General features: G+C 56.0%; 1 protein-coding gene across 6 annotated transcripts in view; it reads left to right on the forward strand.

Moving 5' to 3' along the window:
* The window catches only part of ZMIZ1 (zinc finger MIZ-type containing 1), a 245,141-nt gene that overhangs the window by 169,456 nt on the left and 51,428 nt on the right, over nt 1-24,257 (forward strand). The window contains exon 1 of one of the 6 annotated variants that reach the window (XM_030797707.1): nt 3,777-3,947. The exons of 4 other annotated variants lie outside the window; for them this stretch is intronic. The gene's annotated coding sequence lies outside the window, so the exon portion shown is untranslated. Of the gene's footprint in view, nt 1-3,776; nt 3,948-4,478; nt 4,717-24,257 lie in introns of those variants that run through there. One more of the 6 variants, XM_030797706.1, reaches the window with a different exon arrangement.

A 24,257-nucleotide genomic window follows, 5' to 3' on the forward strand; every position in this document is an offset into this window, starting at 1 on the left:
CCAGGAGCTCAACCCCAACTGTCCCTTTCATCTTAAAGACTAAGTGAAGACTTGAGGAGGTTGACCAGGACGAGGGAGGAAAGGGAGTGGGGACAGAGAGAACAGTGTCATAAAGACACATGAGAGTTTGTGCCCTGACCCCTCGGAGGTTGGCAGAAGCCCCAGGAAGGGGTCTCTGGAGGCAGAGCCCCTGAGTTGTCTCATGCCCAGGGCTGCTGTTTGAGCCTTCCTTGGGCAACTGAGCTGGCTGTGTGACAGCTGCTCCATGCCAGGTCCCTGGTATGTGTGCATCCATTTGTTGAATGCCCACTCTGTGCCCTGCAGTCCCACGTGTCCTGAGAAGGACCAGGGATGTAAAGGTGGATGGCCCAGGCAGCTCCCAGGGCCTGAGCTCATACCTGTCGTTCTCACGTGGACACGTGGCTGGGGCCTCCTTGTCCATCTCACCCTCCCTCTGAGCGCCTACGCCCGCATGGGTGACATCTCCAAGTCATAGGATCCTTGCTCAGCCCTGCTGAATCAGCAGACCCTGCCTGAAGAAGAGCTCTGTGGCTCAGAACCCAGCACCCAGCAGAGCCGTCCCTGGCTTCATTGTTCTCCCTCTAAGCGGTCAGGGGGAGCCTGGCTTTTGTATGCTGGTCTTTCCTTGCTAGTGGCCTCTCAGCCCCCAGGCCTCACACTATACAAAGCCTTATACAGGAGGTGACCCAGCCCAGAACCACTTTGACCCCTGGGTGACCTACATCCTAGGTGGCTTGACTCTTTTTACTGGGTAATGCTGGGACAGGATCCAGGAGGCCCATCCCTCTGTGGGTAAACAGGGGAGCCCTGGAGAAGGACCCTGTCTGCGCCCCCAGCTTGACTGGAAGGGTCCCCATCCGCCCCCACCCCAACCCCACCCAGTTGGTCTTGCAGAGGCAGGCTCCCCATGGCAGGCTCCTCCAGCTGGGTAAAGCATCCTCCCTCCCCTTGCTCTCCCGAGCAAGCCACCACCGCCTTCCCAACTGCAGCGCCGTGATTTATCGGCGGCTCCTCCTCGCCAGGGCCCACGGCAGGAGGAGTTCAAACACCCGCGAGAAAAGCCACCCGCTATTGATCCCCACGTCAGGCCTCCCGAGCGCAGGCGGGCATTCATCAAGGAGCTGCAGCTCGGGGGCTGCAGATCGCCCTTTCTTCTTCCTTTCTTCTCTCTCCCAAGTCATTCCCCCGGGGCTATGCCCCCCTTGCCGAGGTCACTCAGAGAGCTCACCGAGTGCCTGTGAGATGAGGTGGAGAGCGCCTTTGTCTGCGGCCTCTTTGCTGTAGATCCTTATCAAGGGGGTGGAGCGGGCTGCTTTGGGCCCCAGGCTTTTGAGCAAATCTTTGGAAGTTGGAGAAGTGGAGTTGGAACTCGGAACAAGTGGAGAAAGCCCTCTGAAGCAGAGACTGGTTGGAGTGCCCGTATTTCTGTAGACCCGAGGCGTGTAACTAGAAAGAGTTTGCTGACCAAGTGGGCCAGAGAGAGCCTTGAAATTAGCATCTGAAAACCCCAGCTTTGGCCTGGAGGCCTCCCGTGCAGTCTGGTGAATGGATGCTTGAAAACAATTTGTTTTCCTAATTACATAAATCTAGTGAAGAGTATTTATTTATTTATTTATTTATTTATTTATTTATTTATTTTTTTTTTTTGCTTACCTGGGGAAAGTCTAAAACCTCTGGTCTCCAGCCGGAGGAGCGTATATTAATTCTCTTCTCCAGCCCCACCCTATGACTTCCCAGAGTGGGTCCCTGGGAGAACAGGGAGATGGGGTAGGGAGACTGGCAGGTTGTCTTTATTAAAGTTTCCTGGGCAATGCCACCAGGTCTGTGTCCCTCTGGTATAAACCTCTGCTCAATTCCAGTCCAAATTCTGGCTCAACCTACCAAAGTGGTTTTGCTGAACTCAGCTTCTGGGGCTGGCAACATGGTACCAACACATATAGGATATTTCAAAAATGAATTTGGAAGTCCCAAACATGCAGGTCTTTGGTGGCTCAGAAAGCACTAAGGATCAGATTAGAATAGTGAACTGTCATTGCACAGAATGGGGAAGGGGGTGTGTTCTGGTTATTTCAGATAGTGGCTCTTTGGATTCTGGATAACGGAGGCCCAAGCGCTGACATTATTAAAAACCAGATTAACCGTAGAAACCAGATCTTAGGTACATCCATCTCAGTGTTCTCTTGGAACACGTGAGCCATATTGTCCCACCCCATCTGTTTTCTGGGTGTCATTTGCTGAGCAGTGGGCTTTAGAGTAGGTCAGTCATCTGGAGGATCTGCAGGATCTTCACTGGACCCCTGCCTGCGGTGCTGCTTGGGAGGTCAGGGCCCCAGTGAATGTCTCAGTGAGTAAATGACTGTCCCCAAAGAAGCCATAATAACCTACGAGGAGATGAGATGGAGGTGAGAATAAGCAGAGCCTGGAATTTGTGCAAAGCTGAAGGGAAGTCCTTCCCCTGGCTGCCCTGGGGTTGGTCTGCCAGTAAGGGGATGCCAATTAATTTCTCTTGCAGGAAGCTAGTTCATGTCCAAAAGGCTCAAGTTATGAAGTACGAATTAATCCATTTAACCAGCTCCTCAGAGGGAAAGCCCATGACAACTGCATTTCCAAATGCCATCCTGAAAGAGATATTTCAAGTGGCAGTGGGTGGGATTAGAGCCTGCTAACGATTTATGTCAAACAAGGAGCAAGAACATAATTTCTAGATAAGTGATTTGTCCCAGCCACTTCCAGGGCCGGCAGGAAGGTTTAGGGGCCAGCCAGAGGCTGGGGCTGAGAAGAGGGGATGGAGTCAGGAAATGCCACCTCAAAGGCCAGTGAACCTGGTCAGCTCCCAGTGTTGGCCAGAGCAGCAGGGCACGGCAGTCCAATACAGAGGAGATTTTAAAGAGTCATGGCTGCCCTTCTCTGGGGATGAATGATGGGGCCTCACTTACCTTCCTAAGTGTTTGGGGCAGTTAGGTCACCACACAAGCAACTTTCACAGGCAGGTGGGTGGGGCTGGGGGAGGGAGCTATAAAATACAGTTTCTCCCGAGGGGGTAATGATGACAGGGAGTGCCCACGAAAGAGGGAGGGGCGAAGATCTCTGGAGGTGGGACAGCAGGTGGGCTTCCAGGGGTGTCTAAGGGGCAGAGGGGTGGGGGGTGAGCAAGCGCTCAAAGCCCGGAGCCCTTGCGACAGACTGGCTGGAAGGAAGAGGCCTCGGCCACCACAGGATGCAATGTCAGGAAGGCAGCAGCTCCCGGGGCGGGGCAGGGCCGCGCGCTGCCGCCCCCGGCTTCCCTCCTGCCGCCAGCTCCTGGTCACAGGAACTCCCCGAAGTCGGGGAGCGGGAGCGTACGTGCGCATGTTCACCCTGTCCTGGGGCCCTCGCTTGGGGAATCCCGGGGGTCCCAGGGCACCCAGGGTCAGGGAAGTAAGATGCCGGGCCGCCTACCTTCTCCACCCCGTAGCCCGTTCCGAAAACCCTTTAAACCGAGATTTAATCTGGATGCCCAGCCCCGCCCTCCCCTCCCCTCCCCCCGGCCGAGGCCCCCTCCAGTTCAGCTCCCTCCTCCACCCCCTCCCCGCCGTGGACCCTCATTAGCATGCCCACTTGGGAGGATTCGCCGGGGGGGCGGGAGACACCCGAAGTCATCCACCGCCAGCGCCTTCCCGGCGGCCTCCTCGGGCGACAGCGCTCCGGGAGCCCCACTCGCACAAGTGTTGCTTCCAATTAATTGCCTAGGCGGGGGAAGGAAAGGGGCCTGGTCGCCGCCCCCGCCCGGAGGCTGGAGCGCTGCTCGTCGGGTCGTGCGTTCGCTCGGCAGCGGCGTGCACCAGCACCACCCCTGCGTGCAAGTTTGAAATGTGAGCTGCCTCCGATTCATACTCGCTCGCGCTCCCTCGCAGCGAAGTGGCTGGGCTGACGGTCTGCGCGCGCGAGTGAGTGCGGGCGGCGGGCTGGGGGGCGGGGGTGCGGACGGCGAGGCTCGCGGGGCGGGGAGGGCGCGCGCGAGCCGGGGCTCCCTGGAGACGCCAAGGCAGGTCTGCTCGCCTTTCATCTTCCTCCCGCGCTCCTCCTCCTCCTCCCTCCCCTCCCCCCGCCGCGGCTGGCCTGGCCCCCCCGGAGCCCCCAGCCCCACGCGGGCACACGCAGGGTGGGTGGTCACGCCCGCAGGGTCCGCGAGCGCGGCGCAGAGCGCGGGCCGTGGGAAGTTTCTCCGGCGCGCCCCGTGCGCCCCCGCCCCCCGCGCGCCCCCGGCCCATCCCCGTCCCTGGAGGGCTGTCGCTTGCGCCCGGGCGCGCGGCTGGCTGCCTCCTCGGCGGCGGCGGCGGCGGCCCCATTAGCGGAGCCTCCGCCTGTGATTGGCTTCGCCCGGGAAGCTGGAGACGGGCGATGAATTATTGATGTGTGCGGTGCGGTAGCCGGACGGCGGCGGCGGTGGCGGGCAGCAGCGAGCGGGAGCGCGGGAGCCGGAGCGCCCTCGGAGCAGGCAGCGCGGAGCGAGCGGGCGCCGGACCCGCCCGGGCCCCCGCGCCGCCACCGCCGCCGGGGCGCGGAGCGGGGATGCAGGCGGCGCCCGCTGCCTGCGCGCAGCCTTTGTTCGGCGCTGGCTGAATCCTACCCGGAGTCGCTCGCCGCGGCTGCCGCCGGCCGGGCCCCAAGCCCCCGAGGGCGCCAGGGCGGGATCGCGACCGGTGCAACTTCTAGGTAAGTGCAGGGCCGGAGGGGTCGGCGCCTGGGCGCCCACGGGCCGGGCCCTGGGCTCCCTCCGGGCGCGGGGGTGAGTGTGCGTGCCTGTGTGTGACAGAGGAGGGCCGGTGCATTGTGGGTAGCGCCGTGTGCAGCATGGTGTCAGCCCCAGGCTTGGCCGCGAGAGTGGCACCGGCGTGCACAAGCCTGTTTTGTGTGCCCACAGACGGGGCCTTCATTTCTCTTTGGGGCCAGGGGGCAGAGTGCGCCCCCACCCAGGTCCCTGAAGGTGAAGTGTTGGCTCTCCAGCAGACATTTTACGAGGCTCTGTGCTCAGTCGGCTCACGCTGCAAAAATAAGAATTGGCCAGGATGCCTTCGGAGGCAGCGCCTGAGGGTCCTCGACTTCAAGCTACTCCTTTGTCAGAATGCAGCCCTGATGCCTCCAGCGCCTAGAGACCCCACGGGCACTGGTGATGCCACCATTGCGGCAGGGTGCCCTTCGCAAAGGTGGTGGGTGCAGAATAGACTTCTGACAAGTGTTTGCTGGCAAGCTGGCTAGAGGAGAGAGGTGGATTTGCACCAGAGGGCAGGAAGCAGCCTTTCAGGAGATGCCTGGTTGTGAGGACCTTGTACAAGACCTTGGAGAGAGAGCCCCTTGATAGGAGCTAAGAGGCGGCTGCCTGGGGTCCTGAGCATGTGGTTTTGGTATTGGTGTCTCAGAAGCCAAGCCATGGTGCGGTGGGCACCAGATAGGTACCAGTTCCTGGGTCCAGAAGCCCTCTGGGGGGAAACTAGGAGAGGTCAGCTGGCACTTCTTTAGATGGGTTTCAGGAGACTGTCATTCCTACAGTGGGGACCCAGTCCCTTCGCCCTTGGCCATCAGGCCAGACTGCCAGATGAGTGCTGAGCAGGGCTGATGGCTCTTCCAGCAGGAAGGCTTTGTGTGGCAGGTGGCATGGAGTTGGTGCCAGTGTGCTTCTCATTGGCCCATCTTTGAGAGTGGCCACAGAAATTGGGCTGAGGAGAGAAATCAGGCTGAGAGTCAGAAATCTGGCTGAGGAGTGAGTTGGGGTGAAAAGGCCATGCCATCCTGAAATCAGGGTGACCCCAGATGTTATGTGGAGGCTCCGGCTCCCCCAGTTATGGGGCTCTGGTCCTGAAGCTTATCTCCCATCTGCTATGGAGGAAAGGCCCTGTCCCAGGGGTTGGGCGGAAGGGTGACTCTTGGGGTCCATGTGGCTCCTAACAAGCCTTTCCCCTTTTTTGTGTATAAGCCAGGCAGTGACTACCCTCCAGCTAGCTGGATTCAAGTCCCCTTCTGAGCTATTTTTACCCTGAACTTCCTTAGTGAGAAACCACCAAACGGCGATGCTTTGGTGAGAATCTAGGTCTTTACCGGAAGCGCAGCCTGCACAGAGTTTACACCTCGCTTCATAAGGCTGCCTCCACTGCCCTGCACAGCCCTCCCCTGGCTCAGAGCCCCTGCGCCTCTCTCATGCCTCTTGATTCTCATCACAGCCTGTGCGCTCAGGGACTTGTGAGCCCCAGTTTCAGATGGGAAAACTGATGTGCCCGAGATCATCCAGTTGGGGATGTAGGAGGCCAGGCTTGGCTCCAATAAGAGCAAGACCTTGACTACCAGTGGACTCCCTGAAGGCAGGGACCACGTGTTTCTCATCACCGTATGCCCCAGTGCCAACTGTGGTGCCTGGCGGATGGTGGCAGCTAGAGGGAGAAAGGTGCTTCCACAGAGGTTCTGCAGAAGTCCTGCCCGGGGCTTCCTGAATGTTGCCCCAGGGAGTAAGGAGTGATTGAGCTGGGTCTAAGATGATGCCATTCAGTACAGTAGCCACTGGCCACATGTGGCTGTTTGTGAATTTCAATTAATTAAGGGGATGAGTTCAGCTTATCCTTGGCACTAACCACACTTCAAGCACTCAGTAGCCACCAAAGGCTGGTAGCTGCCTTGTTGGGCAGCTCAGACTCTAGAACATGTCCACCACAACAGGAAGCTCCATGGACGACAGACAGTGCTGGCCAGGAGGATAGACTTAAGACAGAGGGGCAGTGAGGACACTAGCTCAGAGCCCACGAGTGTAACAGTGCAGGTGAGTCTATTAGATAAAGAGACCTCCTGTTTCCCTAGCATTTGTTTTGTGGCAGCCTGCTGCGGGGAAGGAGTAGACCAGCCAGGCGTTCCCATTTAACACCAGAGAAAACTGAGGTTCACTTTTGCCCAAGGTCATCCAGCAAGAGGGAGGCATGAGTCCCAGGTCGCCAACCCCTCGACCAGCACTCTGTCATCCAGCAGAGGTCAGCCAGGGGGCACGAGTGGGCAGCGGTCCCAGGAGCAGCCTCAGACCTCCCTGAGGGACAGTCTTGGTGCCGGTAGGCGTCAGTCCCTGTGAAGTCATCCATCGATCGGGCGGGAGCGCCAGCTCAGCCTCGGGTCCTCAGGAACAGAGAGTTCTGTGCTGGCAGAGCTGGAAGGAGCGGGCGCGAGGCTCTCTGGGCAAGGGAGGTGTTTACCTTGAGCGATGCGGCATGGGTCCCTCGGGAGAGGCTGGCTCCTCCATGGGGAAGGAACTCCTCAGTGGGGCCTGTGGCTGGGATCCTTAGCACCACCTCAGAGAGAGGGGTACAGGCCGGAGCCCAGCAGGGAGAAGGATTTCGGGACCTTTGACTGGTACAGAGTGCACCTCACCCTTGCTCTTGCCCCGCCATGCCGTGTCATGGAGCATCTGCTGGGCCTCACTCGCCCTCCTTCCCCAAGCCTTGGCTGCAGGAGGAAACTCTCCCAGGGCCTGGCAGAGCAGCAGCTGCCTCATGAGGGAGGCTGCTCAGGGAAAAACAAGGCTCCCACCCTCGAAGCACTTCCAGCTTCCCAGGGAGCTCCCTGGCCAGACACCACAGGCAGGGAAGGAAGGCCAGCCCACTGGCCAGAGGGCCGAAGGGACTTCCTGCCTCAGGGTCACATGGCAGGAGAGGCCGTGGATAGAGCCAATGCCCTCTCCCAGCCCACTGCAAATCCCGGTCTCCCATTGGGAACATGTGGTTTATGATTTCATTGTGCCTGCTGCCTGGTTTCCTGCTCCAGCCCTGAGGTGAGGGTTAGCTTCCTGTGGCCTTGTCCCTGGGTCCTGAGGTGCCCATTCCCCCAGCAGCAGGCCTCGCTGCCACCTCCAGCTCCCATGGCCCTGACCTGACTGAAGTGGGAGGTCTGAAAATGCGGTAGCTTTCTGCAGGGACCCCCCACACACCGGAAAGAGGGTTCTTCAAGGCCCATCAGGGCAGCTTGAGGGATGTGAGGACCTTTGGTGACACTCTCAGGTTTCCAGTCCTCTAGAGGGAGAAAATGGTCAGGGGCGGGGCACTGATGAGGCCTTTCCGGGGAGCCCTTCCAGGACCCATAGTGAGTCCCTCGGGGGAAGCTCACAGTGTCCTTGTTCCCCAGGATCTGATGGGCTATGTGCCCTTCCAAACGGATGCACAGAGCTGGGAGCTACCCCCATCACCCAGAGTACTGGGCGTGAAGACCCCTGGGTGGGCCAGCCAGGCAGTCTGCTGCCCCCCTGCCTGGCCGGGCTCAGGAAGTATGACCCTTTTCCTCCCTCTCGGTAGCCCCAGCCATGGCCCTGACTTCTCTTTAGAGCCACCCTGGGGCTTCTCAAGCCGCAGAGACCCTGCTGGGTTCCCCAAACTGCTCCCACCCCCCGTAGGGTGAGGCCAGGCCCTAGAAGTGCCTGGCCTGGGGCAGTGGTGCTGCTTTGTGCGTATTGGGTGAATGGAGAACAGGGGATTTAGCCAGGACACTCGCATTTTCTGAGACTGAGGCTCCCAAACCACCCTGGAGAGTTGTTGGGTCTGAGGGGAGGCCTGGCCCCTGTGATTTGGCTTGTAAAGCTCCCCAGATAATTCTGATGCTATTGGTAGAATCATGGCTCCCAACACTAGCCCTGAAGTGATTGTATCTGTAGTCTGGTGCCAAATTAGTGTGTGACCTTTGGCAAGTCACTTCCCCTCTGGGGGCCTGAGTGTCTCGTCTCTGCCTCATCTTTATCTCATCTCTAAAAGGTAGACTCCACTCCAGGGCCTCACTCAATACCAGCCCTGTGCCAGAGAGGTGGGGAGAGAGGAAAGTGAGAAAGAAGCTTGGGCCATGTCTTTGGGTGCCACCACCCACACCTGGGGGTGCAGTGGGAAATATTAGGGTGCAGCACGGCAAGAGAGAATTAAATGAACAGAGGCCTATGCTCTACACCCCAAGAGCTGTAGAAGGAAGAGGGGAAAATGGTAACTGAAACACTTCCCAGGTAGAACTTGATTTAGGAAATGGGCAGAATGAGAAAGGACTGTTGGGTGGGAGGACTAGTAGCTGCAAAGGCTTGGAAACCAGGAGAGGTATGACGCTTGATGAGAAAGGAGGATGTCCCTCCAGATGACATGGGGGAGGTTAGCGGGAGCTCGAGGAGAGGTTGAGTGAGGCTGCTGCAACACCTTCAGGGCAGTGGGGAGCGATCAAAGGCTTTGGAGCCTCAGAGGCACTGGGACTCCTCCTGCTTCTAGGAGCAGGGCTGCTGCTGAGTAGCAGGCAGGAATCGGGCATAGAAGTTGGGAGCAGTGCGAGGTCGGTGTCCTGCTATGGGAATGTCCCTGCCCCTGCTGACGCAATGGAAAGCCTCGTCTTGTTTCAGGGTTCCTGTTTTGTGGTTGCCCGTGGTGGGGGGCGAGGGCAGCCAGCTCTGCCTTCTGAGGAGCTCCGGGAACTGGATGGAGCTTGTCCAGACCTCCCCACAGCAGCCCTCTGCTCTCCTGGAAAAGAGAGGCAGTCCTGTTTGTGGAGTCTCTCCCTAGTCCCTCAGGGGATTCTAGCCAGGCCTAGGAGGCTTTAAATCAATGTGTACATTTCCCTGGGGCTGGGACTGGAGTGGATGGGTGCCAGCGGGTAGCCTCTGGGCTTGCAGAGTTGGTCTCCCACCCTCCCAGGGCTCCAGTGTTGAATCCCTGCTCCCTGGGTCAGAGCCTGAGGCACTAGTGATTTACCAGCTTCCTGACTGCCTCCCAAGAGCTTATGATCTGACGGGCAGCTTCATTGTGCGCAGAAGATTTAGCAAGGTCTGGTTCGACCCCTATGTGTGGGAGGCAGGACTGTGAAAAAACGGGGGGGCATGTTTCAGAGAGGAAGGAAAAAGGAAGCCCAAGGAGCCCTTTTTCCTGCCTCTCACTTCTGCTGCTTCCAGGCCCAGCTCTAATGCCATGGCCCAGGAAGCTTTCCCTGGTTCCCCACACCCAGCACCCAGGGCCTCTGTCTCCTTGAGGTCCTTAGCTCCTGTGCACATCCAGGATCCAGCGCTGTGCATCAGTAGCTTCCTGTCATCCCTTGCCCACCTGGGTGTCAGCCCACTACACTGACTTGAAGGACAGGCGGTTCTTGACTTGCATCCACACTGGGTGCTGCGTAAATGTCTGTCAGATGGCCCAGAGCATAAGGACATGGCAGCCCTGGTCACCCAGGCAGGAATTGAAAGGCTCGAGGTCTTGGCCCAGCTGTGGCTCCCCAAGTTGTCTGTGTGATGTGAGGGGTGCCTGCCTTTCTTGGGGTCCCTGCTTGTAAGGAGCAGCGTGGGATTGACTGTGCTGTCCAGTATAGCAGCCACACATATATTTGAATGTACATTAGTAAAATTAAATTAAGTTTTCAGTTCCTCAGTCACAATAGTCACATTTCACCGGCTAGTGGCTACCAGATTGGACAGTGCAGTGGTGGAATGTTCCCATCATGGTAGAAAGATCTGTTGGCAGTGCTGTGCCTGAAGTGGTCACTCTGTGGCCCGAGGGCCTACCCTGTTGGCAGCTCTGGTGACTGTTCCTCTCCCTTCCCCCCTGATGCACGAGGGACCTCCCTGCCCAACTACCCAGGGCTCTTAAAATGGGGCCACCCGGTGTCCTTCCCAAGACAGTGTCAGAGAGTAATTATGAAACCCACATCTGTCATTTACCAGGTGACTTTGGGTAAGTCACTAAGGTTCTCTGAGCCTCTGTTTCCTGATCAGTGCAGTAGAGCTACCTGTCCCTGCCTGGCAGGGTTGCAATGAGGAGTAAATGAGATGGGGCTAAAAGGCGCTTAGGTTGGTGTCTGGCCCATAGTAACTTCTCAGTAGCTGGCAGCTTTCATCAGTGTCAGGTGGATTCATCCGCTCGCAGCATGGGCTTAGTTCCCAAACTGGCTGGGCATTAGGTTCCCCTCAAGTTCCTGAGCCTGAGACTGGGTTCTCTCCACCCAGCTTCACCACCAGCCCCCTTCTGTCTGAGCCTCAATTTTCTCATCTGTACAGTACTCCTGCCTGTCCTCGCCCTGTGTTGCAGCTGGAGACCTTGCTGTGCCCTGTGGAGGGTGGTGCCATCTGGGGGGCTTATCCCTGCCTCCGGCATGGCCACTGTAACAGGAGAGCCTGAGAAGGTCAGGGGACAGAGGGGCACAAGTGTGCTTGCCACTTGTCTGTCCCAGAGAGAAGCTGCAGGGCTGTCCCTCCCGCAGCCATCGGGGAGGTCCTAGTGTATGTCAGCTCTGGAGGAAGTGAACGTGGCCGGCACCCACACGCCCACTTTCATTTCCCTCTTGGGGAATGAGCGGTGAGAATCTGCACCCTGGACTTCTGAAGCCCGCCAGTGATTTGCACAAGGACTTCTTCCTTGAGGTCCACCCATAGTTTGCCAGGGTCTGTGAGCCCCTGCATTTCTGGGCAGAGGGTCTGTGAGTCGAGCCATGTTGAGGTGGCCCTTGAGGTCCAGCCATCCTAGTGAGAGTGGGCTCAGAATAAGGATTGTGAGTCCAGCCTTGGCTTCCAGGTGCCCAAAGGGTGCCTGGAGAACCCCTCGCTGAGAGGAAATTCTGGGAGCTGGGGAAGGATCCCAGGAGCCAGCACACGGCTTCCTGTCAAACCCTAGGCCCTGACACCCGCCGTGTCTTTGATGTCGGGATGGGTACTGGGAGACAGAACAGCCTTCAGGCCGGAAGACCATCCTGGGGAAAAGACCACGCGCACGAAGAAGGCACAGGAAGCTTGGAGGCCAAAAGGGGAGGGGCTTGCTGGGGACTTGTGGCCATCAGAGAGATCGAGGAGGTGAAGACTGGGCACTGCACTGAAGTGGGGGTTTCCAGGTGGGGATGGGATGGCCCTCCTGTGGCTCCCCACTGTTAGGAGTGAGAGGCCCTCACCCCACAAAGGTCCCCTCCCGAGCTTGCTCCCTACGTCTGTCCCCCTCCTCTCCTGTCTTCTCCACACACCGGGACCTCTCACCCTGTCTAAGCCTCAGTTTCCTCATCTGTAGAACCAGAGACTAGTACTCATCCCCCAGGGCTGTGGGAGGATTAAAGAGCTCATTCCAGCCAGCACTTTGAGCACAGTTCTGGGATCTCATCGCCCCTGAGTAAACATGAGCTACCCTTCCTGCTCTGCGTGGTTCTCCTCATGTTTGTGGGAGGCGTGTTCCTCTGGGTCACTTGTCCTCCTGCTTCCCAGCTTCAGGGCCTCTGAATTGTCCATTGCAGCCCAGCCTATCCAGACGCTCCCCCAACCCCTCACCCCATGCATCTGTTGGGGGTACCTTTTCTCCAGCATGAGCCCTGAACTGGTAGAACATGCAGAATGCCCATCTTCTCCAAGAGCCTGAGACATCTTGGAGCAAATAGTCCCCCTGCCTCCAGCCAGGGCCCTAGGGCTCTTGGCCAGAAGCTCAGGGCTCACTCAGTGTTTGCTGAGCAAAGGCTTGTGTCTTCCCTGCAGAGAGTGGGGACAGCTTGTGTAACTCTCAGGTATGTCTTCATTTGATTTGCCAGCAACAGGCTCAGAAAGTTACTGGGCAGTCCTGGGATGCCCTGGAAAAAGGACAGAAGCCATGGTCCCAGGGGGTCAGGGCAGCAGCACCCAAAACAGAGAAACGCCCCATCCCCACCTTACTAGAACCATGGCAGCCTCAACCACTGGGTCCTTAGTGGCTTCTAGGAGGTCACTCGGGCAGTGGGTCTCCCAGGAGCAGCATCAGGACAGGGGAGGGAGTAAGGGCCGAGCCCTTGGCTTCCACTGTAAGCTCAGGCTCTGGCTTCTTCTGTCCAGGCCAACTTTGGCCCTTGAAATGGAGGCAGGTCCTCCACCCTCCCTGAACCCTGCTTTTCCTTCGACTGCTGCTGCCCAAGGGCACCCGTAGACAGCAGGTGGGCCTCAGGAGGCAGGCTCCTACAGGCCCCTGTACCCACCCAGCCTATGTATCCACCCGGCCTAGAATTAAGCCTTCCCAGCATCAGGCCTACCAGGGGCCCATAATCCTCTCAGAGCTTTACGTGGTGGTGTACCTTCTCGGAGAAACACATTTAGTGACCTGGATAAGATCTTTCTCCTCAGGTGACAGCCTTTGGGATGGAGATTTCTCCCCTGGGGTTTCTTCCCAGGTGTGACTTTCCTGGTCATCCCCTCCTCTCTCCCAGGAGTGTGTAGTCCACCACACCCTCACCATGGTACCCCCTGGGCTCTTACCTGAATAGAAACCAGCCTCTGAAATGACCTGGCCGAGACTCACTTCCCTGGACACCTCCCCAGTCTTGGGCACCTGCTACCTGAAGCCTTGCTTTCACCCCACCCAAGTGATCTTGTGCTTGAGATGTCCTTCTGCCACCCAGCAGCATACTCAGTTACCACTTCTACAAAACGGGGACACCCTCACCCACAGGCCTGTTATAGCTACAGGAGTCACCGTGTAGGCTGCCCACTGAGTGTGTGAGTGTGTGCAGGCATCTGCTGGGGACCCTGGATGCACGCCCCTCTGCCCGTGCCCTTACTAACAGATGCACCTTTGACCATTACCCGGCACACTGCACTGTCACTACAGCACTTAGTGCAGCCCTTGGTATGTGCAGGAATGTCGCATTTCTTCAAGTTCATGACTATGACTATAGCTCGCTCAAGTTTGTATGGTGAGCATCCAGATAGGCAACATATACCTGTAATATATTTTGGAATGAGTGAATGAACAGAAGAAGAACTGGGTTCTCTCTGGTCCAGACACTGTGGGGAAGGTGAAAAAAGACACATCCCCTGCCCTCTGGGAGCTTCAAGTCCCAGAATTAAGATGACAGGGCTGGAAGGCAGTGGGTGTGCAGGGCCGGACATGCATCTGGGTGAGAAGTAGGGCTAAGCCTGTTGCAGAGATTATGTGTTGATGAAGAGAAATATAAGATAGAACATTTGCAAATGTTGCCTGGGTTTTGCATCTTTGTGCATGTATCAGATAAACATGCAGTTGAACATGCATGTGTCCACGAGGACGTGTGGGGGTCGTTTGCAAGTTGAATGGCTGCTGGATATAGGGTAGTGTACTTGTGAGTTTGTGCAGGCTTACAAACACACTGGGTGTTGGGAGTGTGTCTGTGACATAGGGGCACATGGGGAACTGGGTGTGTAAATGTGTTGACACATTCCAATCCTTTTGGGGCATACAGGTACCTGCACTGTCCCTCCCTGCCGTGCTGGGCTGTCTTGGATCGTCTTGGGCATTTCTAGAGTGCTTCAGAGTCCAGAAAAGCCTTCCACGTATGCAGTGGCTTCTCCCCGCCCACCCAGTGGGAACTGAGGGTCAGGGAGTGTGGGGGGCTGGCGGGTGGAGGTGCGGCCTGAACTCTGGCCTTCTACCTTCCAACTCCGAGGCTTCAGTGTCCACCAGGGGACTGGCAAGATCCTGTATCCACTTCCCTGGCAGTGCCCTGGGGAATTTGGGATCCAGACACAGGAGGCTCACTTAGATCCAGGAGTTTGTGAGAGGCCCCTGAGGAAAGGAATGATGACTGTGACTCCAAAGATATCCATCCACTCAGTGTCCATCATGCCCTGTGTGGATGCACAGGCCTGCACACATGGCCCCACACACAGGCACACACACACATACACTCATGCACACACTGACACGCACACTCACACACACACTCATGCACACACTCACTCATAGGCACCCCACCCTTGGGGTTTTCCTCTCTGTTCAGAAAACTTAATTGTAGCTTAAATTTTCATTTTCAGCCAACTTTGTTTTTAATGTTGAGTAGCTATCACTTGTTTGTATATACTTCAGAAACAAAATCCCTGGGGGAGAAGGAGACTGTTTTCTTTAGCTGAATCCTAGAACTCCAATTAGGAGTGATTGTTCCACTTCTAAGGTTTTCCAGCCGCTTCCTAGCAAGCCCTGCTGAGCCCCTAATTAGGCAGCCTGGGGCGCCCCTGTTCAGGGCCCAGCACATCTCCGGGTGGCCTGTTTGAGGGCCAGTCTTAGGGAAGTTCAGAGCCAGAACCCCAAGTGGACCTGCAGGGTACTGGGGATGGTCCTCTGTGTTCAGGGAGTGGACTGAGGTCATTGCCCGCCATCCCAGGGCCCTGGCTGCCTTTGGGGACATCAGTGCAGGGCACAGAAGCAGAGTCAGGGTGCCCTGGGTTTAGGGAAGCCCCATAAGCCGGGCTGGACGGCCCCTTGGCCCAGGCGGGGTCCCGTGGGGAGGCTGCCGAGTGCTGCTCTTGCTCTAACTGGGGATCCACTCATGATGGGGCCTGGCCCGCTGGTCTCTATTCACTGCTAAGCAAACTAAAGCTCACAAAAGTACCACAGGAATTAGAGCCAGGGCCACCCCTCAGGCAGGTCTGGGTGACCAAGTCGTGCCTTGCAGTCAGCGTGATATTCCATGCCATGGGTCCCTTTTGGGTGGGGGATGGCCTTCCTGGGGTGACGCAAAACTGAGAAATTTGAAGGGCAGTTTAGACGGGTGGGGGCGTTGGTGGGTGAGGGTGCCAGGCAATGCAGGGAGAGCCGACCGAGTGAGGGACCTCGGCCTTGTTGGCTTTCAAAACCAAACACCTGATACCTTTCACTGCAGTTGTGATTTTCAGCACATTGCCGGATGGCCCCCATCCACTCCACTCTTGCTGGGGAAGAAGGGCGTGTGGTTGAAGAAACAAACCTCTTGCAGCCTCAAGGTCTGTCTGAGCTGCCCACGACAGCTGGTGCCTACTCGCGCCCTGCAGGGCTGTGGGCCTCCAGCCTGGGCTGGCTGGGTCCTCTGGTGCCATGGATGCCTGTGGCCGCCCTGGGAGACGTTGCCCTCCACCCAGCCCAAGCTGATTCCCTGTGGCCTTGGGGAGATTCGGGTTTCTGCCTGCCAGGTGGGCAGCTCCCCTCATTCCCCACAGCAGCCACTGAGCTCACGACACTGCCCTGCTCCTGCCACCTGAGCCCCCAGGTGCCATCTGCCACCCTGTTTTCAGGCGGCAGGTAGGCAGCCTCAGGGCAGGGGAGAGGAGAAGGCAGGCAAATCCCAGATGGGGAAGGCCGGGCTCTAGCCCTGAGGGGCAGGCAGTGCCTGGCCTGCCACCTGGCACCTGGGTTGCCCCCACCCTTCTTCGGGAATGGGTGTGAGCAGGTCTGCTGAAGCGTGGTATGAGTAGGTAAGGGGGTCCCCCTAGCATATCTCTAGCTTAGTTTCTCTGCAGGTGTGAGGAGTGGAGTCCGTCTGGGCAACTCTGCGTGTATCTGCATTCCTAACCATCTCTGTCTTGAGCCCGGGCATTCCCCAGCATCCCTGCCCGCTCCCCTCTTATTCCTCTGTGCCTCTCCAAGTGTACCTTCCATGTCTCTCAGGGTCTCTGTGTTCCTGCCTGTCTCTGTCTCTGCATTCTGAGCTCATGAGGGTGCCTTTGCTGTAAGAGCCACCTCTCCCCCCCAACCCCCCACATTGAGTTATTCTACTTAATTTCATTTTCCCGGGGCTCCAACTCACAGAAATAAACCCTCCCTCCCCACCCCTGCACTTTTTCGATTTAACAAGCCTGCTGGAAAACAATAGTGATTTCCGCATCGATCATAAACAGAAGTGATTACCATACAATTACAGCCTGAACCATCAGCCTGGATGCAATCACAGAGCCGCATTGTAAATCGGAAGACAATTGCCTGCAGAATTACCCCCAAATTGGTTTAAGTGGCAACAAAGGAGTGTTGGCATTTTGGTATTTTGGAAAGGGATGGGGGGAATGCGGGTGTCCTAGTGGCAGAGAGTCCCCACTGGGAGCCCCCTAGGGCCCCTTCCTTGGCATTGAGGAGGCTCTTGCTGAGGAGAGCTGCCTGCTACCTTCCTCCACCCCATGATTTTCCCTTCAATTACTGCTCCCTGCCCGTCTTGGCACAGCTTGTCATAAACTCATTTATACTAATGTGTGAGTGGCTAAGTGTGCCTTCGAACTTGGCCGGCAGAGAGGGGTGAATCTGATGGAGGGAATTCTGGGGGGCCTCCTCAGCTCCCCAGTATCCCCCTTTCTCCACTCTGATCTCACCTGTGGCTCTTCCATGTCACCCCACCCCTCTATGCTCCTGGCCTGGCACCCACCCCACAATAGCCTTCCCCACCATCTCCCAGCTCTCGGTGGACTCTGGCCAGCATCTCCCACATCCCATCCAGGGCAGCCCCCTCCCTCCTGCAGCTGCAGTGCGTGCCCTGCATCCTTCCCAGCCTTCCAGGCCAGCTAGAGGCCACAGTCCAAGCCAGGTGGGCTAGGGCGGCCACTCCAGGGAGGGAGCCTGCTGGTGCCCCTGCAGCACATACTGAAGGGATCACAGGTGGGTCTGCTCCTTTCCAGCCTGTGGTTTCACAAGAAGTGCCCTGCCAGCAGGACCCCTCTGAGTGTCTGAAGACTGGACCCTTAAGCTCCAGCTGTTTCCACAGGGGGCATGTCTTGCTCTGGGAGGTGATTTCTCTCCAGGGTCAGGCTGCTCTGAAGTTACCAGGAAAGCCTGCCCACCCACTGACACAGTCAGATCCCCTCACAGGCGTCCATATCCATCCAGGTCATAAGTGCTTTGGCATGCCCCATCTGATCCTCGCAGAAAGGTTTGTGCATGCTTGTGATTTTGCTCTAGTTTTTCCATTAAGAAAATAAAAAAGAGGTGGGGATACCTGAGGGGTGACATGGCTTGCTCCAGGTGACACAGCCCATCAGTGAAGAGTGGAGTCTTCAGGCTTCTATGTGAGTGCTTGTTCCTAGATGCTGTCTACAGCCTCCCCAGACCCACGTGAGACAGACTGGGGTCTCACCTTGTCGCTGACCTGCCTTGAGACCTCAGACAACACCAATAATTTAAGCAAGCCCGAGTGAGCACATGCTCCATCCTCACCTGTTTATTCACATGTCAGCTCCGCTCATCCCACTGCAGCCCTGTAAGAGGATGGGCTGGTCCCTAGTGAGGGGACTGAGGACCAGTGTGGGGACTGGGCTCCCCCAGAGCCTTCAGATTCCTGGTGACAACAGCTGGTCTGCCCCCTGTCTGCCAGCCTCTGAGCCTCTGCTAATGCACCCTGGAAGGCAGGAGAAGCCGGATGACCCTGAGCTCTTTGGCACCTGGTGCCACTGAGGGCCTCAGTTGTGCTGTCCTGGTTACTCTGCAAAAGCCTTAGGACTAGAGTTGGTGTATCTGGAACCAGAAACTCTGTTGGCTGCCCCAGCTCTACCCTGAGTCGGGACCATCGGTGTTGCCCTGGGCTTGGCCTGTGGGGCTGGGGCGGGTCAGGCTATGGGGTGACCCTGTGCCTGGCATTGGGAGGTGCTAACATTGGGAGGTGACTGATGTGGAAGAGAAGCCAGGCCTCACAGACCATGGTGATGTTCAGGGAAGAAGTTGCTGGTCTTTGCCTGCCAGGCAGACCTGCCCTCCCCAGGCCCCATCCCGGAGCCTTTGCTCTTGCTGTCCATCTCATGGGGAGCCAGGTGTCCAGTGGAAAGACGGGGTTCCAAGCCACAGAGACCTGGACTCAGGTTCTATCCCTGCCACTTTATGGTTTGCACTGTCTTTAACTCTGAGCTGTATTATGAGACCACAAAGGTGATTGCTGTTGAGTCTAGGGCTCTTCAGACAATAGCCCTACATCCTTGGTCTCAGAACCCAGAGGGAAGGGACCTCGCTTTTGTTGAGCATTTGTCATGTGCCAGGCTTTGTCCTGGGCATTTTAAGGATGGCCTGCTTGCTCTTCACAACAACCCCAAGAAGGTAGCCAGAAACTGGATTTGCAGAGCCCAGCGTGGGAGCCAGTATCCCCATGTGCTAATTGGAGCTTAAATTTAATGAAATGAAGTTAAATGGGCCGGGCACGGTGGCTCATGCCTGAAATCCCAGCACTTTGGGAGGCTGAGACAGGAGGGTTGCCTGAGCCCAAAAGTTCAAGATCAGCTTGGGCAACATGGCGAGGACTCATCTCTACTAAGAATCAAAAAAAATTAGCCAGGGGTGGTGATGCACGCCTGTAGTCCCAGCTACTCAGGAAGCTGTAGTCCCAGCTACTCAGGAAGCTGTAGTCCCAGCTACTGAGACAGTGGGATAGCTTGAGCCCAGGAGGTCGAGGCTGCAGTGAACCATGTTTGCAGCACTGCACTCCAGCCTGGGTGGATAGAGCCAAATCCTGTCTTAAAAAAAAAAAAAGAAAAAGAAAAAAAGAAAATAGTTAAATGGAATTTAAACTCAACTCCTCAGTTGCACTGGCCACACATCAAGTGTGCAGTAGCACATGTGGCCCCTGCCTCCTGTTTCGGGCAGCACAAATCAACATTTCCAGTACTGCAGAAATTCTGTTGGCCAGCACTGTACTGTGTTACCCATTTCATAGGTGTGAAGTTGAGGATGGTTGGTGATTGTCATGGGTAGGGTCTCAGTTGGATGAGGCAAAGTGGGACATAAACCTGTGCCCATCAGTGCAACATAGCTTTCGGCACCAACATTCTAGGCTCTCCAAGCCCAGCCCAGATAGCTCCCCTTTCATGAGCCTTCCATGAGTCTAAAGGCCATGGACTGTTTTCTCTGCACCCTGGTGCTGAGCCCAAGGCCTGCCCCAGGTCGGGCACTTTGGGGTGAGTATTTGGAGTGGGTGATGGAAGGAATGACTGACTGAACATGGTCTGCTGAAACTGGGGCGAACTCACTCCCCTCCTGATAGAGCTAATGTGGGGAGGGCAGAGCCAGCTGCTGAGGAGTGATGGATGGCCCCTCTCCCAAGATAAATGTGGCAGTCAAGGTAATCGGATTGTGTGTGACGGTCTAATTTGTAGGCAAGGGGAGGAAGCGCCCAGCCATGCCTCGCCCCAGCCACCCGTATTAGTTTAATCAAATGCCCAGTATCTAAATGACTGGGCCCAAGTGATGGATGATGTGAGCTTTGTTAAATGCTGTTGCCCTGTCGAGCCAAACTTCCCAAGGCCCTGCCCAGCTCCTGGACTCTTTAATTTGTTTTTTCTTGCTTGGTTATCTCTGCGTGGGGCAGGGAAGGGGGGCTAGAGCTCTTCTGTCTGTCTTAAAGCCTCTGGTTTTTCATGGAGGAGAAGAGAGAGGAGGCCAGACCTAGGGGAGGAGTGGGAGGGAGTCACCTTCTGCCTCTTCTGAGAAGCCTTCCTGGATCGCTGCACAGTCTTGAGGAGCCCGACTCCCCAGAACCCTTCAACAGGGCATCATCGTGCACTGTGTGGCTTCTTCCCTTCCATGCGGACTCACCCTCACCCTGTGCTTCTCACTCCATTAATGGGGTATTCTGGGATGCAGGACATCCTTCCATAGGAAAATTTATCAAGTTTCCCTAATGCTTAGTGCATGTTTGTGTTTCTTGAGTATTTTCCCCAAACCCCAGATCATGAAGATATTCTCTATCACCTTTTTTTTTTTTTTTGAGGCAGTGTCTCGCTCAGTTGCCCAGGCTGGAGTGCAGTGATGCAATCTCAGCTCACTGCAATTTCTGCCTCCCAGGTTCAAGTGATTCTCCTGCCTCAGCCTCCCCAGCAGCTGGGATTACAGGCTCACACCACGCCCTGCTAATTTTGTATTTTTAGTAGAGACAGGGTTTCGCCATGTTGGCCAAGCTGGTCTCAAAGTCCCGACCTCAAGTGATCTGCCTGCTTTGGCCTCCAAAAGTGCTGGGATTACAGGTGTAAGCCACCGTGCCCAGCCTTTCCTCTGTCACCTTCTAGACAGTATGTTGTTTTGCTCCCCCTCTCTCCACTCCCCTCAACTTTTTGTTGGTCTGTGGTGTGAGGTAAGGGTCACGTTTCTGGTCTGGTCATTCTGAGCTCTGAGCGTCTGCTGTGTGCCCCAGACTAGGCTGGGTCCTAGGAAGAGACAAAAGATGAAAGAGGCACAGGTGTGACAGTGAGTTTGAGTTCAAAACAGCATGCATACTCTGCCAGGTTTTGTGTACCTGCAGTGCCCTGCCTTCCATCAGTGTTAATTGTCACCTGTGTGCCAGGCATTGTTCTAGGCACTGGGGATGTGCTGGCAAATGTAGCACATGGGAACCCTAGCCCTGGTAGAGCTTTTGTTCCAGCGTGGAGGGAGGGGAATCAGGACTTTAAAAGCAGGTGGTGATAGGTGCTCTGAAGAACTATGAAGCAGGGGAGGAAAAATAGAGGGAGTCGGTGGTGGGGAGGTATGACAGTTCATAAACGGGGAGGTCAGGGAAACTCTGGCTGCATGAGGATGAGGAGGTGAGTGAATCACGTGGCTGTCCAGGACAAGAACCTTCCAGGCAGAGGTGGCAAAGTGTCTGGTAGGTGTCAAGGATAGAATAACCCTGGAAGGAAAAAAAGCCACCAGCAGTGGTTCCCCTTTGGAAGGAACGGCAACAGGGAGGCGTCAAGGAGACTGTTTTTCAATGCACGCCTTTTATTCGACTTCTGTATATTTCTAATCACGTGCCCATATTACTTCTTCAAAATAGCATTTCAAAGTTAAGAAATGGAACGGTGAGGTGGAATCATCGGATGTAATGGGAAAACTGGGTTTGGAGGCTGGGGAAACGTTAGCTTTATAAGGAGAATGGATTTGTGTAGTACTTATGTAAATGAAAAGTAATTGTATTAATTAAAACTAAATAGATCCCACTCTGCTGTTTTCACTGGTTGTCCTTGGGCAGGTTTTCTTAACCTCTCTGAACACTAGTTTCCTCCTATCAAATCAGGGTAGCTGTCTCCACAGGATTGTCAGGAAAATGAACAGAGAAAGGAGACGTGTCTCGTTTCTGCCTAGCCTGCAGTTGACCTTCCCGAGGACACGTCCCTGCATGACCTGGCTCTCTTCAGGGCAGAGAGAGACTGTATCCCTGTCTTCAGATTGTCCAGGGGTTCGAGACCCCAGGAAGGCCCAGACTCTGCACTCCGGCTCCCCCAGGGGTAGTTGGGTGTGCTCCAGACCCCCAGGCTGAGCGTCATGAAAGACCCCGTGGCCCCGCCGGGTGGTCGGGTTTCTGACCCAGCCGGCCCCTCAGAGGCCCGTCCAGTTCGCGCTTGTCCAACTGGTGCGCACTCAGCTCAGGCCAGCTGGTCACCCAGCTCCAATGCCCCTCCCTACCCGGTGTTTCCTTCCCTCTCCCTACGTGCCGTGTTAATTTTTCATGGCCTCCATCAGAGGCAGAAGGCAGAGAGCTGTTTTCTGCAGGGAGAGAGCAGGCGCTGGAGGGGGAGGAGGGAGAGAGCTGCGTGCTGATTAAACACTGCAGAGGCCTAAACAAATGACGGCTCCCTCCCCCAGCTGCTCTGGAAGAGAAACGGAGCCTGGCCTGAACTGCAGATAGCCCAGGCTGCTGTCTGTCCCTCGCCTACCTGGGGCTGCTTCCTAGAGCCAGCAGTGAGGCAGAGCCTGCAGTACCTAATTCAATTCTTACAGCCACTCCTTGAAGCAGGCTCCAAGGCAGAAGGCTGAGGGACACCAAGTGGTGTTGCTGAGAGATGCCGGGCAGGGGACAACAGTGCCCTCTCAGAGTAGAGGCTTTAATTAGACCACACATGCAAAGTGCTCAGAATAGTGCCTGGTCTGAATCAAGTTCTGCATCCATAGCCACTGTCAAGGTTACCTTATTACACCTTTAGAGCACCGAGGTGAGATAGGTTTGTGCATGCAGGCAAAGGAACTGAGGTGCACACGCCTGCCAAGATCACATAGTTCATAACTAGTAGATAAAGCCAGGGCTCCATGTGTCTGACTCCCTTGTAAGACTCCTTTCTCCTGTCTCACAGGCCAGGGAGAGAGAGTTCAGGGTCAAATCTCCAGAGCTTTGAATGCAAAGGTCAGGGGAGGTCCACAGCAGTATCAGCGAACGTTTGCCAAGCACATGCTTCTGCTGGCCCTAAGAACTTGCTTATGTCCTGAACCCAAAAGGGGAGAGAAAAGAATGGTTCCCCCCATCTTGTTCATGGAGTAACCGAGCACGTGCATCTTGCAGGCACTGAGCTCATCCCCCGGTCTCGAGCAGTGGTTCTCAAAGTGGGGTCCCCAGGTCAGCAGCATCAGCAGCACCTGAGAACTGGCTAGAAGTGTATTCGTTGGCTCCACCCCAGACCCACTGAATCAGAAACTCCACTGGGGGTGGAGCCCAACATGTTTGTGTTTTAACAAGCCTTCCAGATTATTCTAATGCATGGGCAAGATTGAGAACCCCTGGCCTGGCGATCCAGGCTGCAGTGAATCATTCAGCCCTGCTCTGGGACCGCACCATCCAGACATCACCCCAGGTGTGTTACACTGAGTAACAGGTGCAGCCAGGAAGCACCAGATGTAAATGGCATTCTTATAAACCATTCTGATTTTCATTGCAACAAGGCAACTGGATATTTAAAGAAACCTCACAGAGAACCATTGCATCAGGTAAAGGATCTTCTACAAAAAGAGAAATTCTCTCATTTCCTCCCTCCCCTCAGTGTTCTATAAATTCAGTCCCTATCTCAGGTTGTCTTGAACGGCGTGTGCTTGTGCACGACTAAAACTGGTAGCTAGCATGCTAAAAGAGTGACATGTATTCTCCAGAATGCACAGGGACCCCTGCAGCTAGGAAGGAGGGCCCAGAGCAATGAACGGAGACCAGTCCGGTGTTTGGGCAGCCAGTGGGCATCCACTGGGCAATCTGCTGGGGGCTTGGAGAGGTTTAGTAACAGACAGGCATGTGTGATTTCCAGGGCTGTCAAGCCTCCATACTCTGGGTTTCTCGGAAAAGGAGTGGAACGACCGATTAGGAAGTCAAGATGTAGAAACATGAAATGTGCCAGCCGTCAGCTGCTTCTGCCGGATGAAAGGATAAGAGGGAAAACCCTACAACAGGTTTTGGGTTGAGAGCCCATCTGAAGGTTGTCATCTCCCATAGCACAGGGTCAGAAGGGAGCGCGTTAAGTACCACTGCATGCGCCGGCGCAGTGGCGCAGTGACAGAGATGGTGCCATGCGCTCCTGAGCTTACAACATGTGTTTCCAGAGTGGTCACAGCTGGTGTGGAGCCTGGCCTCGTGGCTTTGGTCTTTGCTGGGTTTAGACTTCAGGTGCACTAGCTCAGAGTTAGAGGAAGGAATCTTCTTCTGAGTTTCTTGCATCAGGAACCTGAGAGTCTTGGCAATTAACCAAGTCAGGCACTGTAAGCAGGGAAGGGTGGGGTGGAGTTGGGGGTGCAAATGGTTGGAGGTGAGATGGTAGAGTCTGGTCAGCAGAATCACCCAGCAAAGCGCAGCCCACC

The sequence above is a fragment of the Nomascus leucogenys genome, chromosome 18 (assembly GCF_006542625.1).
Source record: "Nomascus leucogenys isolate Asia chromosome 18, Asia_NLE_v1, whole genome shotgun sequence".
Lineage (NCBI taxonomy): Eukaryota > Metazoa > Chordata > Mammalia > Primates > Hylobatidae > Nomascus > Nomascus leucogenys.